We start from the raw sequence: 16,306 nt of genomic DNA on the forward strand, positions 1-16,306 counted from the left end.
TGTTATTAATTAATTTAATGCATATTCATCACATAAATATCATTTTACAAATTAATTAAATTACATGCAACAAATTGACTAATGATACTTGATCACATAAATAAAATGGGTCATAAAATTATAATTCACAACATCTTGTAATTATAATTAACCATTCATCCTTATTTCTATCGTTTCTCAAACAATAAACAATTTTAGTAATAAAGCATTTTATTACCAAAATAAATCTTATTTAATCTCATTAAAATAAGAAATCAATATTCTCTCTTACAAACGAATTGTTCAATTATAAGGAATTGATCAACTTGTATCGTCATACAATTAATCAACTTTACAGATAAGGGCATCATCCTTTAGATGTGACCTTAAGGGATCAATTGACCACCACCGTCCCACGACAGTAACATCAAACTCTAGCAAGCCAATCGTTACCGATTAATGTTGATCAGTTGACTATAAAATGAATCATCCCTTACGTATTCTTAAAATGAGATTTAAACATGTGATCAATATGATCATCAATTGTGATCGCATTATTGTCGGATGACACATATTCCAACAATCTCCCACTTGTCCTCGACAAGTGTGCGTCACCAATTCTCTTGTCCTATTACTATCTCCCACTCAATGCAAGGTGTCTTTCGGGTCGTACTTGCAAGTGATCATATCGAGAGTGGTTTCCTCGATCTGGAGAATAACTGATTGACCGGAATTTATCTACCATAGATACCTTCCGAGCGTAGCCACGCATTTCCAGTTCATTACTCCTCGAGTGGCCCTGAGATATTTTTTTAACCCTGACAAGGGGGTGGACAATTCCTATCGCACTTATTCCCTTCGACTAGCCACAGCCATCATAACCCAAAATATGCCCATTTGACCCCATTTACGAAGGTCGTAGTAACACAAATCAAAGTTAATCTGAAACTGTGGCACCTTAGGCGTACAGTCTTTAGTCAAAATAATCGACTCATTAAAATACTATAGTATCTCTCGCCACAACCAGGCTATATAAATTTGCCAGAACTCAATAAGCGGTCACTGCCCGACAAAGTGTTCCTAACAGTCTGCCTATGTGATCGACTAGTCATCACACATGACTGTATGGCACTTGAACTTGCCATCAATCGCATCACACTCTAGTCACTTCGAGACGTCACCTCATATAAGTGACTATGGGCGAATACTATGTTAATCCGAGTTCACTTTAACGGGGTTCAATTGTCTCTACAACCCGTTTGGATGTAACAAAGTATAAAGGGAGTTTTTAGATTTAAAAACTCGAATGACAAATGTGATTATCACATATGAAGAGTCAATACCTGATTACTACTTCATATTTTAATAGTCCATTTTCATCTTTTATGTAGTTGTTCATCTCAATGCAATTGAAATGACATATGACATGACTTATCATGTTGAGCCTTATGAGAAGGCTTTGGTTAGTAGGTTTTATCAACTTCTTGTATCTAACTCAACCTTACTACATACTCGTTTTCCTTTGTAACGTATACATTTTCATTACAGAACTTCTTGAGTACGTGTCTAGATCCAATCTAGACATAGGCCATCTAGCCTTAGAACAGCTCCCACTGTTTTCACAGTGTGCGGGATCCATCCTCTTGCACATCTCATGATTGCAAGTGTACTCAATTTCCGTTGTAAATATCTCTCATAGTTCTTTATTGCCTAGAACGATTCTAGAAAATCTATTTCTTAAATAACATAGCCACAATGGTATCTTAACCATCCTAATGTGTTTTGATTATGATTTTGTCGGAAACCATGCGCAATCTCAATTGTCAATTGTCATTTGTGTAACACCCTTACACAAAATTGCATCAAAAACACTTTGCATTACATCCTTAATGCTTCTGCAAGCATTTAAGGGTAATCTTTATGGCATACTTGGTATTTATTACTTAAATTTGATTTGAAACAATTCACCATACTCAAAGTATATGAAGTGTTGTACATCATTTCCTATTTAATTGATTCGGCAGCGGAAGCAAATAGAATCAATTAAATATGTTCAATTGGATTGAACTAGTCATGAACCTTATCAACATAAGACTTCTTATTTGACATTAATATCATGTGGATTTATCTCCATAAATCCGGATATTAAGATTTATTATTTTTCTCCCAGTCTTAAATCATTCCCAATAATCAATATGTCATCCACATATAAGACTAATTAAAATTTCCGTAACTCCCACTAAACTCCATGTATAAACACAACTTCTCGACTTATCGAGAAAAGTTTTATAACATGATCAAAACATTGATTCCAACTCATTGATGTCCTACTTAAGACTCTCTCTTAAGTTTCACATTATCTTAGGATGGCAAGAATCTAGAAAACTCAAGACATGTATTGAATACATTTCTTCTAATTGAAGAAGTGGGTTTTAGATTCACTCGCTATATGTATATTATCATAATGAAACACAATCCCTAAGAAGATCCAAATAGACTTAAGCATTTCAACTAGTGCAAAACCCTTTGCTACCAATCAAGCTTTGATATCTAACAATTCACTTGGAATTTATTTCGGATTTTCATGGCACTAAGCCTTCTATTGAGTTGTGACTTAAACACTCTCATGTAAGTCATATGTTCATTACTTTCCAGATGTAATCAACTTGAATCAAACAATTTCCTTGTAAGTTACAAGCTCTTTACTTTCTAAAAGTAACACTAATTCATCATCTTCAACAAGTGATGACTTTAACCTCCTAGGTTTTGAAGAAACAACGTCTTACACAAAACGTCTCATGTAGCCAAGAAAGACCAGTTTCTTGTGACATAACATTCTTTGTGGCTCTTTGAATAATTTCTCCCACTCTGTCTTCTAGAAATAAACTTGTATTTTAGAAAGACAGCTTCACGAGCCACAAACCCGTTGTACTCGTGATTATAATAAGGAAAAATGAGCATTTTTTTCTTTTGAAAACTTACAAGTATGGTACACTACCATTTCATATCTCATATGAATCGTTTTAGATTTAGTGGAAAAATAATTTAGACTAAAAATGATAAAATCCCCAAAAAGGATCAAGTAACTCAAAGTAACTTGATTGAAGTCCAAACCATATCGAATAGCGTTTGATTTCTTTATCCAACCACACATTATCCCATAATGCGTGCTAAGAGAGATTAATTTGTGATACTATATCACATTTCCTTTGGCTTATATCAAAGTCTTCGCTTTGATAATCCCATCACGACTAAATCGTGATTCTTTGAACTCTTTGAACTTCTTCAAAGATTTCTCTATTTACCTTATTAAGTGAACATATTAGCATCAACTTAAATTGTTGGTAAAAAAAATGATCAACCTATTTTGGATCAATGATTTACAACCTCGATCTCCTTTTCAACCAAAAGGCACGAGACATCTTGCTTTGAATACAAGGTACGCATATACCATAAGATTAACAATCTAATGGTTTCAAGAGTACTCGATAACTCTTTGCGTTTATCATTCCAGAATTTAAGGTTTAATATCTTGGGTTACCAATTTGAGTCTTACATCATCTACATGATGTGTCATTCTAGTTTGGTTTAGAATATAATCACCTTGATAATGGGCCAGCCATACATTAAATCATGGTGTATAGGGTCTCAAAAGTGAAACCTCTTTTGTATCTTAACAAGTTTATATTCTTATTTAGAGTTTATGCACTTAATAGTCACAATTAAGTACACCTCTAAACTCAAAAACTAGATTGAGTTCACAATGACTTTATCTCTCAACATCATTGTTGCTAGTCGTCATATTCTAATCATCTTATGTATCAAATACAATGATGAAAACCTCCACTGGTTTCTAATATTGACGAAGTAGTACTAGCAAAATTTATGTTAATCAAATAAACATTTAAAAAAGAAGGTCCCATTAGATGTCCCACAACTAACTTGTTGATTCTTCAATAATTTGGGGTAGTTTCCTTTGTAGCGTCCAACAATTTAGACAATGGAAACTTTATCGGTCGGGATTGATAGGTTTAGTATTGTTATTCTCAATAACGTTACTTTTAACATTACTTTGTATCAATTCCATTCTAATTTTACTTCTTAGAACCTTATCCTTTTCTTAACGGTTTAAGAGAATGCTCCCACTCATTTCAATGAGTCTTTCCTTAGAGAAGCAAAATTTAATTTCATGAAGACTACTCTTCATTCTTTCGTTTAGTCTTAAAACTTTCATTGAAGTGGTTGCGGTATTTTGGTCAATTTTGATTTCCAACAAATCTAGTTACCAAAAATGATTTAACGTTTCAAAGTACTTAACTCAATTAAGCATATAAGAAACAATTGTAAGTAGATATGTTAGTCAAGAATCAAAAACTCTTTTGATCACAAATAACTTCCATCTATACTCTTCACAAGAGATCCTTACAATGGATAATTCGAGTTTTTAGAAGAAAAATTCATATTTGTCTTTAGTTACGATGTTTTAATGGAGATTTGAATCAAAAATCGAAATGATATCGTATATGAATTGTGGTAAAGAAATAGAACAATATAATAACGGAATAGTGGAAAAACTTAACATTTATCGTTTTATTAATACTTGTAAATGACAAGTAAAGCATTTACATAGTGACCTCTACCCAACTATGATAAATGATTCCAAGATCCAAATTCATATTCACTTGGGCATGGTGTGGCCGATGAATCCCTTATCAATATAACTCGGTGGATTAACTCTTTAATCGATTCTACTTTTAGAAGTCTTGGTCGATAAAATTACATTAGCATTTATCTTTAGCCCGGAACACATGCGACTACGGTCACGAATACTTCCATTGAGCTCAATCCAAATTTCGAATAAATGTGTCCATGATCCAAACCCACATTAACTTGGGCACGGTGTGGCCGATGAAACCCTTATCAACATGAATTCGGTGGATAGACATTTATCACCCACTTCCCCTACGTAACAAGGTTTGTACCCCGGTGTGGCCGAGTGCACTCCCTCACGAAATAGGTTTTCATGGTTTCTACTCTTTGGTAAGGCTAAGTCTCAATTGTTTATTTTTAGCGAGAGGTCATGTCAATTTATTATCTATCACATTTTAAGTGAACTAAAGCGGTGAACTACGATAATTGTAATTGACACGGTCGATAAACTCGATAAAATGATGATGCATGTTTTAGTTATGGCGATTTAGCGATGCATGCAACATATAAATAAAATGCAAAGCATAAATTAAATCCTAATATGGCCTTCCTAAAATAGTAAATCTAATAAACTATTACAAATTCGGAAACCAACTCCTTTGGTCCCTTGAACTTTGGTCTTGGCACGCATTTCAAGGCAACACTTTCTTTAATGGATCGCCTTCTCGAGTGGCACCGTCTTCAAGGAACTCCGGAATAAATAAATTACATAACAAATTACATAATTTCCTATTATACATCTGTACTTAAAATAAAGGATTATTTCATGGGAATAATCCGTCCTATGGGTGCCCTGCAAATAACACTCCATCCTATCAATAATTTCAATTAAATCCATCCTATCCATCATTCTGCCCATAACGAACTCACTCAAAACGATGACCGGTTACTTTAGGTTAATTATAATTATAATTAACAAAATCAAACTCCCTCTTCTAATTCCCTTTCTTTGTCATCACCACTCCCATAGTAGCACCACCATAACCTACCCTACACATAACATCTTCCTATCGTCATCGTCATCGTCATTATGTCAAAACGAAATCAATTGCAAACCAATAACACCTTCAACGACATACCAACTTTGAACCCAGAAAAATCAAATCCTAAAACCCAGAAAAATCAAATCCCAAAACCAACTTTGAACCCAGAAAAATCAAATCCCAAACCCAGAAAAATCAAATCCCAAACCCTAAAAATTCCCCTGAAATCCTCAATTCTTTTTGTTAGTAATTGAGCATTAAGTATTGAATTGATGAGATTGGTTTGTTACTGTAGACGCCTTTGCTGACCATCACGATTATTTTGTGAAATTTTGCAACTTACTACACTTTTATTTGAGGCAATATTCATTCAATAATTGGGGATTATGTCAATGCATAGTAGGGGATTTTGATTTCAAGGACGTTTCTCGGGGTGTTATGGGTATTGACATGTGTAGTGCTTTGTTGTTCTTATTTGCTGGATTTATATATCATGTATTTTGGAAATCAAATTGGGGTTTTGGTAGTGGTAAGGGTGTTATTGTCTTTTTGTGTGAGGATTACAAGAGATTTTGGGCATTTTTTAGGAGGAAATGAATTGATAATAGGGGAATGAGATGAAGATCAGGGCATGCTTATTGCTTACCTGAAATCAACTCATGACCTGTACTTTCCTCTTGTTGTAACTGGTGGTATGGCGAACGGAGATAAAGCAGAGGGAAGTGGGGTTTGGAGATGGAGGAGAGAGGTAGATGGTCAAGGGTGGATAAGCGGTGGTCGACGATTTTGGAAGGAATCGACCGAAGATGAGTGGAGATAGTTGTTACACTTGTTAGTGGTGGTTGATTGTTAAGTGTTGATTGTGGAAGTTTGTATCAACGTATTTTTCCGGTGGTGAGGGTAGGGTATTGAGATTTGGCGGCAGAGTGGTGGTTGGGTTGGTGGAGGGTAAAGCGTGAAGGGTAGAACAATTATGGAGGAAGGCGGAGTTAAGTGAAAATGAGGAATGGCGAATTGAAGTGCCTTTTTGCCTAAAAATAACAAGGGTGACCTGTTCTTCAGGTTTCCCGTCTACTGAGAGTGTTATGGGGAGAATGGTGGATAGGATGGATTAAATTGGAATTACCGATAGGATGGAGTGTTATTTGCAGGGCACCTATAGGATAGATTATTCCCATGAAATAATCCTAAAATAAAAATAAATCTATTAAATTACAAAACGGTGATACGAGATCACAATAAATTACAATCGAATCGATATTCCCATACATTTCGGGTAATACCAATTAAAACTAAGGTCATACTAAGTAAAATTACATAATTCAAAAATTACATAAAATTAAAATTATGACAATCATAAATAAAATGCAGCATTATAATATGTATGAACATGCCCAATTTTATGCTAAATCGCCTTTAAGGAGCCAATATCGTATATTAATCGGTTTTTACGGATTTGCGTGATTCAACCTTTTAAAATCACAATAATTACATAAAATCATATTTATGTACTAGTTAATTACCCTAACCATCTTAGGACTCAAAATTAGTCTCCATTAACATATTGACAATAATTAACATACATTTCTAAATATTGTTCATAAAAGGACTTAAAATTACAATAAATGCCATAAACTTCAAATAAATCATAAAAATTTCAAATAAATTTGAAATTTGAAATTTAAACTCATGAACATTCTGGAAAAATATCATGACACTCATAATGTTCAAAAAACTTAGGTTAAAAATTTTGAAATTTATCGAGAAAAATAATGTTGCGGTTTATCGGATTTATCAAATATTATCATAAAAATATGAGAAAATTTATTTTAATTTACTTTTCACTTTTAGATCTGAAATAGGTGATAAAATGCAACATATAACGTTTGTTCTTAGTCATGAAGTATGTTTTAGCAATTTTTCACTAATTAAAGTCACTATTTATGTTATTTTTCATCAAAAATTCATAAATCATGCATAAAGACTTCATTATAGCCAATAATTTTACACACATCTTGTAAAATTTCATGTGACAACATACTAAATTTCTATGACCAGATTCGAAATATTACTCATATTAACCTATTTTTCATTTAAATTCGATTTATCATGAAAAATCCATATTTCGAGCACAAAAACTCATAAAATTATGAATATTTACAGGTCATCAAAAGATAATATATGTGAAAACATATACAAAAACCACTGGAAAAAATAAAGTTTAGCTAATTTTAGTCGTAAAATGACATTTTTATCATAAAAATCACATTTTAATGCCAATATTATATAAAATGAACAATAAAAATCCATAAATTAACCAAAATGTCCTAAAAATCACTTAGGATTACAAACTTTTAACATGCAAAATTATTTCATGATTTATCTTCATAAATCCTAAATAACAAGTTTTATATGTTAATTAAATTAACTCGGAAAAACTAACCCAATTTTGCATGCAAAAACCGTGATGCTCTGATACCACTTGTTGGAAATCATATTTTAGTTTAAAGTTTTAGTCATAAAAACTTAAAGATCTTATGCATGCAAAACAAATAAGAAGAGATAAGAAAATCGTTTTCTCACCATCAAAAATTCGGTCAAATGGGCACAAATGAAGTCTCCTACTTCACTTGTTCTTGAGCTATAATGAATATTAGGATGATCCTCCAAAAATCCCAAAGTAGAGATTCTCCTCTTGATTGCACCCAAGATTATCCCTTATCCCCACTAAATAATATTAGCTAGATATTAGTTTAGTAGTTTACCTTAAAATTGATTACTAATACTTATATATTACACTAATAATTTTAGTAATCTTTTATGAATAATTTCAATCAAAAATCTCATGTTTTGATGAAGAAAAAGAATGAATATGTGAGAGGAAAAACTATGCATGTCATTTGAATGGACAAGCATTAAGAGAATAATTAGAGAAAAAACATCCACTAAGGAGGAGGGAGGGAGCACGGTTTTTAGGAGGAGGAGACCAATATATGGTCTTTTACTTTTTAGCTTTTGTCTTCTCAAAACCTTAGGCATGTAAGGCTAGTGTAGTGTAGGCTTATTATTTAAATTCTATCACATAAAATAATATAAGCACAACCCACTACATACTCCTCCAATTCGATCCACCTACTTAAAATGGACTACCATTTTATTTTGTCAATTTGTCATTTGTCACACAATATGTCACATGTAGTCTTATACATGTTATTAATTAATTTAATGCATATTCATCACATAAATATCATTTTACAAATTAATTAAATTACATGCAACAAATTGACTAGTGATACTTGATCACATAAATAAAATGGGTCTTAAAATTATAATTCACAACATCTTGTAATTATAATTAACCATTCATCCTTATTTCTATCATTTCTCAAACAATAAACAATTTTAGTAATAAAGCATTTTATTACCAAAATAAATCTTATTTAATCTCATTAAAATAAGAAATCAATTTTCTCTCTCACGAACAAATTGTTCAATTTTAAGGAATTGATCAACTTGTATTGTCATACAATTAATCAACTTTACATATAAGGGCATCATCCTTTAGGTGTGACCTTAAGGGATCAACTGACCACCACCGTCCCACGACAGTAACGTCAAACTCTAGCAAGCCAATCGTTACCGATTAATGTTGATCAGTTGACTATAAAATGAATCATCCCTTACGTATTCTTAAAATGAGATTTAAACATGTGATCAATATGATCAACAATTGTGATCGCATTATTGTCGGAGGACACATATTCCAACAGCCACATGCGATACATAAGGATTATGAAGACCCCATGGTATGATCTTTACAATTTCCTTTTTCCTCTCTATGTTAATGACCATGTGGCTTTATTTTGATTGATGCGGTACAAACCAATGTGATTCTAGGAGTTGCATTTAGTTTATATGGCATACTAGTTGGTAGAAGCATATGCTTTAGGTTGTATAAATGTTAGTTGCATCATGGCATGTAGTTGCATTTTAGAAAAATTTTGTGAAAACATTTATTTGGGAAGTTTGACAAGTGTATATAAGGCCCTTGTAGATACTTTTTTTTCTTAAGACTTTGCTCATTATAATGCTTGTAAAACACCCTAGTATGTGTCATGCTAGTATCCTTTGACCCATGGATTAAGACCTAGTCAAAAGTACCTTGTGATGTGATAACTCCTTGGCTACCATTTATTCCAAGGTGACCCTTGAAACCATGCAACCATCTTCCACATTCTACCACATTTTGTCAACAAAAAGGGAATGGGCACAAAAAATATCAAAATTTGTGTTCAAGCATTGAAATGAAAGTAAAAAAGTTTGCAATTTGCATCAAATAAAAGAGGAGTACAAAAATAAGAACTCTTATGCTTCAAATATAAGCACCCTCGCTACAAATGGGGTGGCTTTGAAAATGTCCAAAAGAAAATGCAAAAAGTTGAAAGTTGTCAAGTATTGAAATGCCAAACATCAAAGAAATGGCAAAAAGAAAGTTTTCTCAAATGTCAAATGCCACAAGAAATTGGGGGGAATAACAACATCAAAAGCAAACTCCCACATGAAACTCGAAACCTATTGATCCATTTTTCCATCAAATCCACTTTTGTGCATGGTAGAGAGGGGACGACTCTTCTTCTTGTCTAGGTAAGAAGGGCAATTCTGCGATCCTCCAGTGTATCTAACACCATAGGGAGTCTACTCTTGCCGAAAGCATTTAACGATTGAGGACAAAGGTACCCTAGCTTGACACGATTTGGAGGTGATTTATTGGTATCCTTCTAAGCTTAGTAGTTTGAAGAAACCGTATCTATGATGGAGTGTGTACCCTTAGATTGCTTCCTTTGTATATAATTTCCGACACTTAGATGAGGAAAGTGGATATTCATTTTTGTAGATGCATCCATTACTTGCTTTTGTGTGCTTAATGCTTGGATGTGTCGTCATTTTGGCAAGCCCCACCTTGCCTTGCAAGAAGGCATCTTACCTCATGGTTGTCTTGTTGTGAGTTGAAGGGGCGGAGTGAGACGCGCTAATTGTCTCATACAGGCTATATTAGTAGGATAGTTTAAATAAAGGTCCTAGTTTTAGTCACATCTTTACTCGGGACGAGCAAAGGTTCGGTTTGGGGATGTTTGATGTGACTCATATTTGAGCATATTTAGTCCCCGAATTAACCTCGTTCCCATGATTTATAGCACATAATTGGGTCATTTACTATCATTAGTTTCCCACTTTGCATATTCTTTGAGGTTTTGTCTCCTTGGTAGGAAATTAGTGTTAACCTTGCATTTATGAGGCGAAATGGAGCTAAATGGATCGCACCTAATGACCAAGCATCAAAGAGAGACCAACACTAGAGGCCTAAGTAGATAATAAAGTGTAATGGGCAATGATGAAAAGATCCTTTCGTCCTCGACATGATCCTTGAGGATTGTTAAGGAGCAAAAGAAGAAAAGTAATCTGTCCAAGAATCCGAGCGGATTGGGCACGATCTGGGCGTCTCTGAGCACCATGATCCGGGCGTCTTGTGCCCAAGATGAGCGGCTTGCAGCAGCTGGATCCGAGCGTCTTCCCCAGGATCCGAGCGGATCACAAGTGAGAACAACCCGTGCCAAAGCATGGGACGAGCAGATCAACACGGGACTAGCTAGAGGATCCGCTCATTTCCTTCGGGAGTAGCATTTCCTCAACTTTTCTTAGGGTCTTAATAGTCATTTAAGCCCTTAGTAACCCTAATCCTTGTACCTAATCTTTAGTATAAATACCCCTTTGTACTACCTAGATTGGCATCAAGTCTTAATCCATCCTCAATCAAGTTGTAATCATCTCTTAATACTCTCAAATTAGTCTTAATTTAGTTGTAATACAATTCTCAATATTAATCATATCTTAATCTTTCCTTAATTTCTATATTGTTCTTCCTTTATTTTGGGTAATTAGAAGATTATTTGGGTTTATTTGGAGGATTGACAATTTTCCATCAATCATCAAGTACTACTATTATTCTTGTTTTATTATTTGGAATCATCTTCATAGGTATAATTCTCTCTTAACCTTGTTTAATTATTGTTAATCACTTTTATTTATTCATCATGTTTTGCCTTGTTAGTATGATTGACAACCTTATTAACATGTTAAACTTGATCACGAGTGAGTAGTTTCCTTAGCTAGGGTTAATGAGGAATTACAGGAAACCAACATAGGGATTGATCTATGCTTAATCTAATATGTTTTCATAATTAAATTTCTTGCTTTTTGTGATTTCAACTTATACACATGTTATGTTTGATGAAATAAGAGCCTATGAATCCTTGCATTTTTTACCCATCACCTATCTTTTCAATGAGGCTTGTAAGCTTATACACCAACTCGAGCCTCATTAGACCATGCATATAGTTGAATAGGAAGGATTAAGTCAACTTGTAGGTTTTGTACAATCTAATCGATTCGGCTCCGGGACCTAAACCTTCTTAGGGATTATAAGCTTATACACCAACTCGATCCCATCACAACAATAAGTGTTTGCTATATAATTGAGAACATGTTCGTATGATCAACTCCCATGAATTCCCTATGAACCCATGACACCCTAGCGCCTTTAAACAATTATTTACAACCTCTTTTAATTATCTTACTTGTTTTCATTTCATTACCTTTATCTTGTTAATTAGTTTAGACCAATTTCATCTAAACCCAAATTGTGACACCCTAAGACACAACCATTTGCAATTGAGAATCCTATATTAATACTCGTCCCTTGGGATCCGACCTTTACTTGCCTCTTTGCTAAGTGTAGTTTGTGAAGTTATAAATATTGTTTTGGTTGGTAGCTTTTGACGACGAATTTTAAACCACACCACACCCTAAGACATAGCTACTTGCAATTGAAAATCCTACATCAATACCCGTCCCTTGGGATCCGACCTCTACTTACCTCTTTGCTAAGAGTAGTTTATGAAGTTATAAATATTGTTTTGGTTGGTAACTTTTGACGACGAGTTATAGCCACACCAGCCTCCATCAACTCTTCCTGAGGCACAAACTAGACAAAACCCTTTTTACAAAACAAAGATAAAGTTCAAAGTTTCCAGGAATTGAGTCACATTTGTTTCATACTGAATATGTCGAAGAATTATGCCATGAAGTAGAGTACTCGTCATTCAACATGGTTCAAGATACAGACTATGCCACTAGCCCTAATGCACAAAATCATGATTGCCCACTGGCCACTTCATACATACACCATTGCTAATCGTCTTTGTAAAACTACACAAAAGCTATCAAAAAGCCACCAATATGCAAATATCTACCAATACGTATTGCATTGGCGACAATTTTTTACGATAAACTTATGTAGTCAGATATTCGGTCACAAAGGGCCTTTTTGGTACGGACTTACTCTTTGCAACGGAATTTTGCGTAGCTGTAGCTACTGAATTTTGTAGTGTACGTCTCGTGTCCTCTTAGATGTATCGGAATTGGAAAAATCAAATATGAGATATCGTAATACGAGCAAGTCTGTCTTTATGGCCTACTATTCTTATTTCCTAATAAAATTATAATGTGCCCAAAATAATTACCGTAGATTCACTCTTCTACATTATACAAAACCGACAATAGACGATTAATAGTTTTAAAAGCTTCATTTTAATAAAATTGCTATTATATCTGGAACGACTTGTATCAAGTACTATTTCGGGATGTGGTCATGTACTGCAATTGCTAATGTAACCAAAGGTAAATTGTCAATTAATCATATTACTATGTTAATGTAATTATTAATGTTCCGGGTGTGATTACGGAGCAGATTTGTTACCACGTAAGCTTCTAGAATGATGGCTTTGCTTGACTCTTTCTTTCGGCCTCTCCTGAAACAATGAACAAACTGAGGGCTCGGCTTGGTACCGAGCGTACTCACTCCGACCCTCAAGTCAGTAAACTTAAGAGGGATTAAGTTGTGTGTTACTTGGCACAAAGTATATTGTAGAGAGATAAGGGAGTTTATACCAGATTAGTGTGTTTAACTGATTATTTGCGGATCCTTTCCTCAATGAGGTTTGAGGAGTATTTATAGACTTTCACCTTTTGTCACGTAGTGGCCAAGTGGCAGAGCAGGTGGAAAGACTGTTCTACCCTCGGCCGAGGGACCCATGGCAGGCCTGCGGGCCCTGTTGACTCCATGCCGAGGGGTCTTGGATGTGAGTACGCGGATGTGTATCCCTACCGGCTAGTTGCTGGCCGAGACCCAAGTGACAGCCGACAGTCTGCGTCGGTTAAATTTGTCTAAGACGTTGACTTGCTGTGGATATCTTTGACCTTGCTCAATATGTTGACTCGGTCAGCGGGTGCAGAATATGCCCCATCAATTTGCCCCCAGCGTAGTCTATGCCGTGGTATGGACCTTCGATGAGTGTTGAGCGTATTCTGCGCAAGTAAAATATTCTGCCCCGGCTTCTTCTTCCTCGGCTTGGTTCTGCTTAGGCCGTACAGTATCGCCCCTCCACATGGATGTGTAAAGGGCATCAAATGTGGAAAAGAAAATGGCGCTGGCCGAGACCGAGGTTGTGAGTGCCGTGTGCTTTTGATTGCCCCCAGCCGGTGCTGCCAAGCTCGGTTGAACAGCGGACCGTTTGGCAAGTAGATACCAAGGATCGTGTTGAAGAAGATACGTCGATTGGCATTCTGTCAAGGAGCGTGTTGAAGAAGTTTTGCAACTGTTTGTCGATTGACATTCCATGGCTGCATGCTTGACACGTGGCTCGGCGTTGATTGGTTGACGCCTCATGGGCTTTGCTCTGATTGGTCGGATTGAGTGAGCTTTGCTCTATAAATAGAGCAGTTACCCCCTCATTTTGGCCTTCCAAATTTCATTTTCTCAAAAAATTTCTCTCGTTTAGTTTTTCTTTCGCAGAGTTCCTTTCTCTTTCTAATTTCTCGAAGCGTTACTCGGTGTAACATTTCCTTCCAAGGTAATCAAACAAATTCTTCAATCTTTTTTCTTGTTAAATATTCGTTGTCATGTCTTTCGCGATGCCGGACCTAGTAATCCTGCGCCGGGGGCTCCCCGTCGCGTCTTGATGAAGAGGAGGCACTGGCCGCCATCCCGATAAGGTCCGAGGGCCCTAGGTCTCCTTCTCCTGAGGTTGAAGATTAGTATTTGGAGGATTTCTCGGATGATGATGGTGATGATGCTGACGATGATGATGATGTGGAAAGGACTCATTCCGATGAGGAGAGGCCGCATCTCTTGGATCACGGCGACGCCTGTAAGATCAGACCTGATCGTGCTTGGACAAACAAGTTCGCCAGTTGCTCCGGTTCTGATCTTTTCGAGGATCATTACTCCTTCGGCAGGGAATATAAAATGGTTATCCCTAAGGAGGGTCAAGCGGTCTGTTGTCCTCCCCCGGGTTGTATCGGCGTATACATCAGACACCTGGAGTATGGGCTCCGGTTTCCTCTGAATGCATACGTTGCTGCCATAATTAAAGCAATGAATGTCGCCGTGGCTCAACTGCATCCGTTGGCCATTAGGACTATAGTTGGCTTTGTGTGGCTCTGTCTCTTTAAAAAGGAGGCCCCAACGGTTAACTTGTTCCGCCGACTCATCATCTTCGACCGTCAACCCCCGTTGGCACGGGGTGGTACAGTGTGCAAACAGAGCCGGGTTATATCACCGTCTCTAAGCTTACTTCCTGCAAGGACTGGAAGGCGCGGTGGGTATACGTCGAGGTTCCGGAGGATTATCCACTGCCCCGGTCCTTCCAGCACCGTGTCAATTTGCGGTGTGAGAGTCGGGGGGAGCGTGAGAAATATGTCTCCCGGAATAAGCTTAAGATGGACACCTTCAGGGTCCATCTCAATGAGGACGAAAGGCGGGCAATGAAGCTGTTTGAGGCTGAGAAGGATGGGACGCCGAAGGGATGGATGCCCCCGACGCAGAGCATTCTTCAGGATGAGCTGCTCTGCCACGTCGGCCTCATACCGGCCCTCGAACAGGGTGAGTGGGGTCGGTGTGAGGCCCATCTCTGCTTTTACTGTTTCTATTTTTGAACTTTGATTTATTTCTTTTACTTAACTCTTCCCTTCGTTTCCTTTGCAGACCGCTTTGGCCCGGAACTGTCTGTTGACGTCCTCGAGAGGTTGGGACTTGACAAGGACGAGAAAGTTGTTGACTTGCATCCTAAGGCCGCGACACGTGATCGCAGACCGGCCCCAAACGACCTTATGGATCAGCAGTTGAAGGTTTTGGATGCGGGGGCGGCTCAGAGGAAGATCTCCGGTCACGTGCCGCGCCGAAAGCCAAGAGCAATGTCTACGGCGGCGACGGCGTCAACTTCAGTTCAACCTTCAACCCCTGCAGTCCAAAAGGAGAAGGAGGTGGTTGTTGTTGACGTCGAAGACGAGGTCACCGTTGCAGAGGAGTCTCCTCTTCTACGTAAGAGAAAAGAGACAGCGTCTGCTGCTGCCGCTGCTATTGCTACCGAGGCCGGCAAAGAAATGGGTCCTCCAACCAAGAAGGCCAAGGCTGGTACAGATCTAACATGTGGCTCAGATTTAGCTGGTTCATTAGGCGTTCCTGATGACAGGCTCTCTGGCATGTCAATGAATGTTGACATGGATGCTTTGTCCGA

This window comes from Silene latifolia, unplaced genomic scaffold (genome assembly GCF_048544455.1).
Source record: "Silene latifolia isolate original U9 population unplaced genomic scaffold, ASM4854445v1 scaffold_156, whole genome shotgun sequence".
Taxonomy (NCBI): domain Eukaryota; kingdom Viridiplantae; phylum Streptophyta; class Magnoliopsida; order Caryophyllales; family Caryophyllaceae; genus Silene; species Silene latifolia.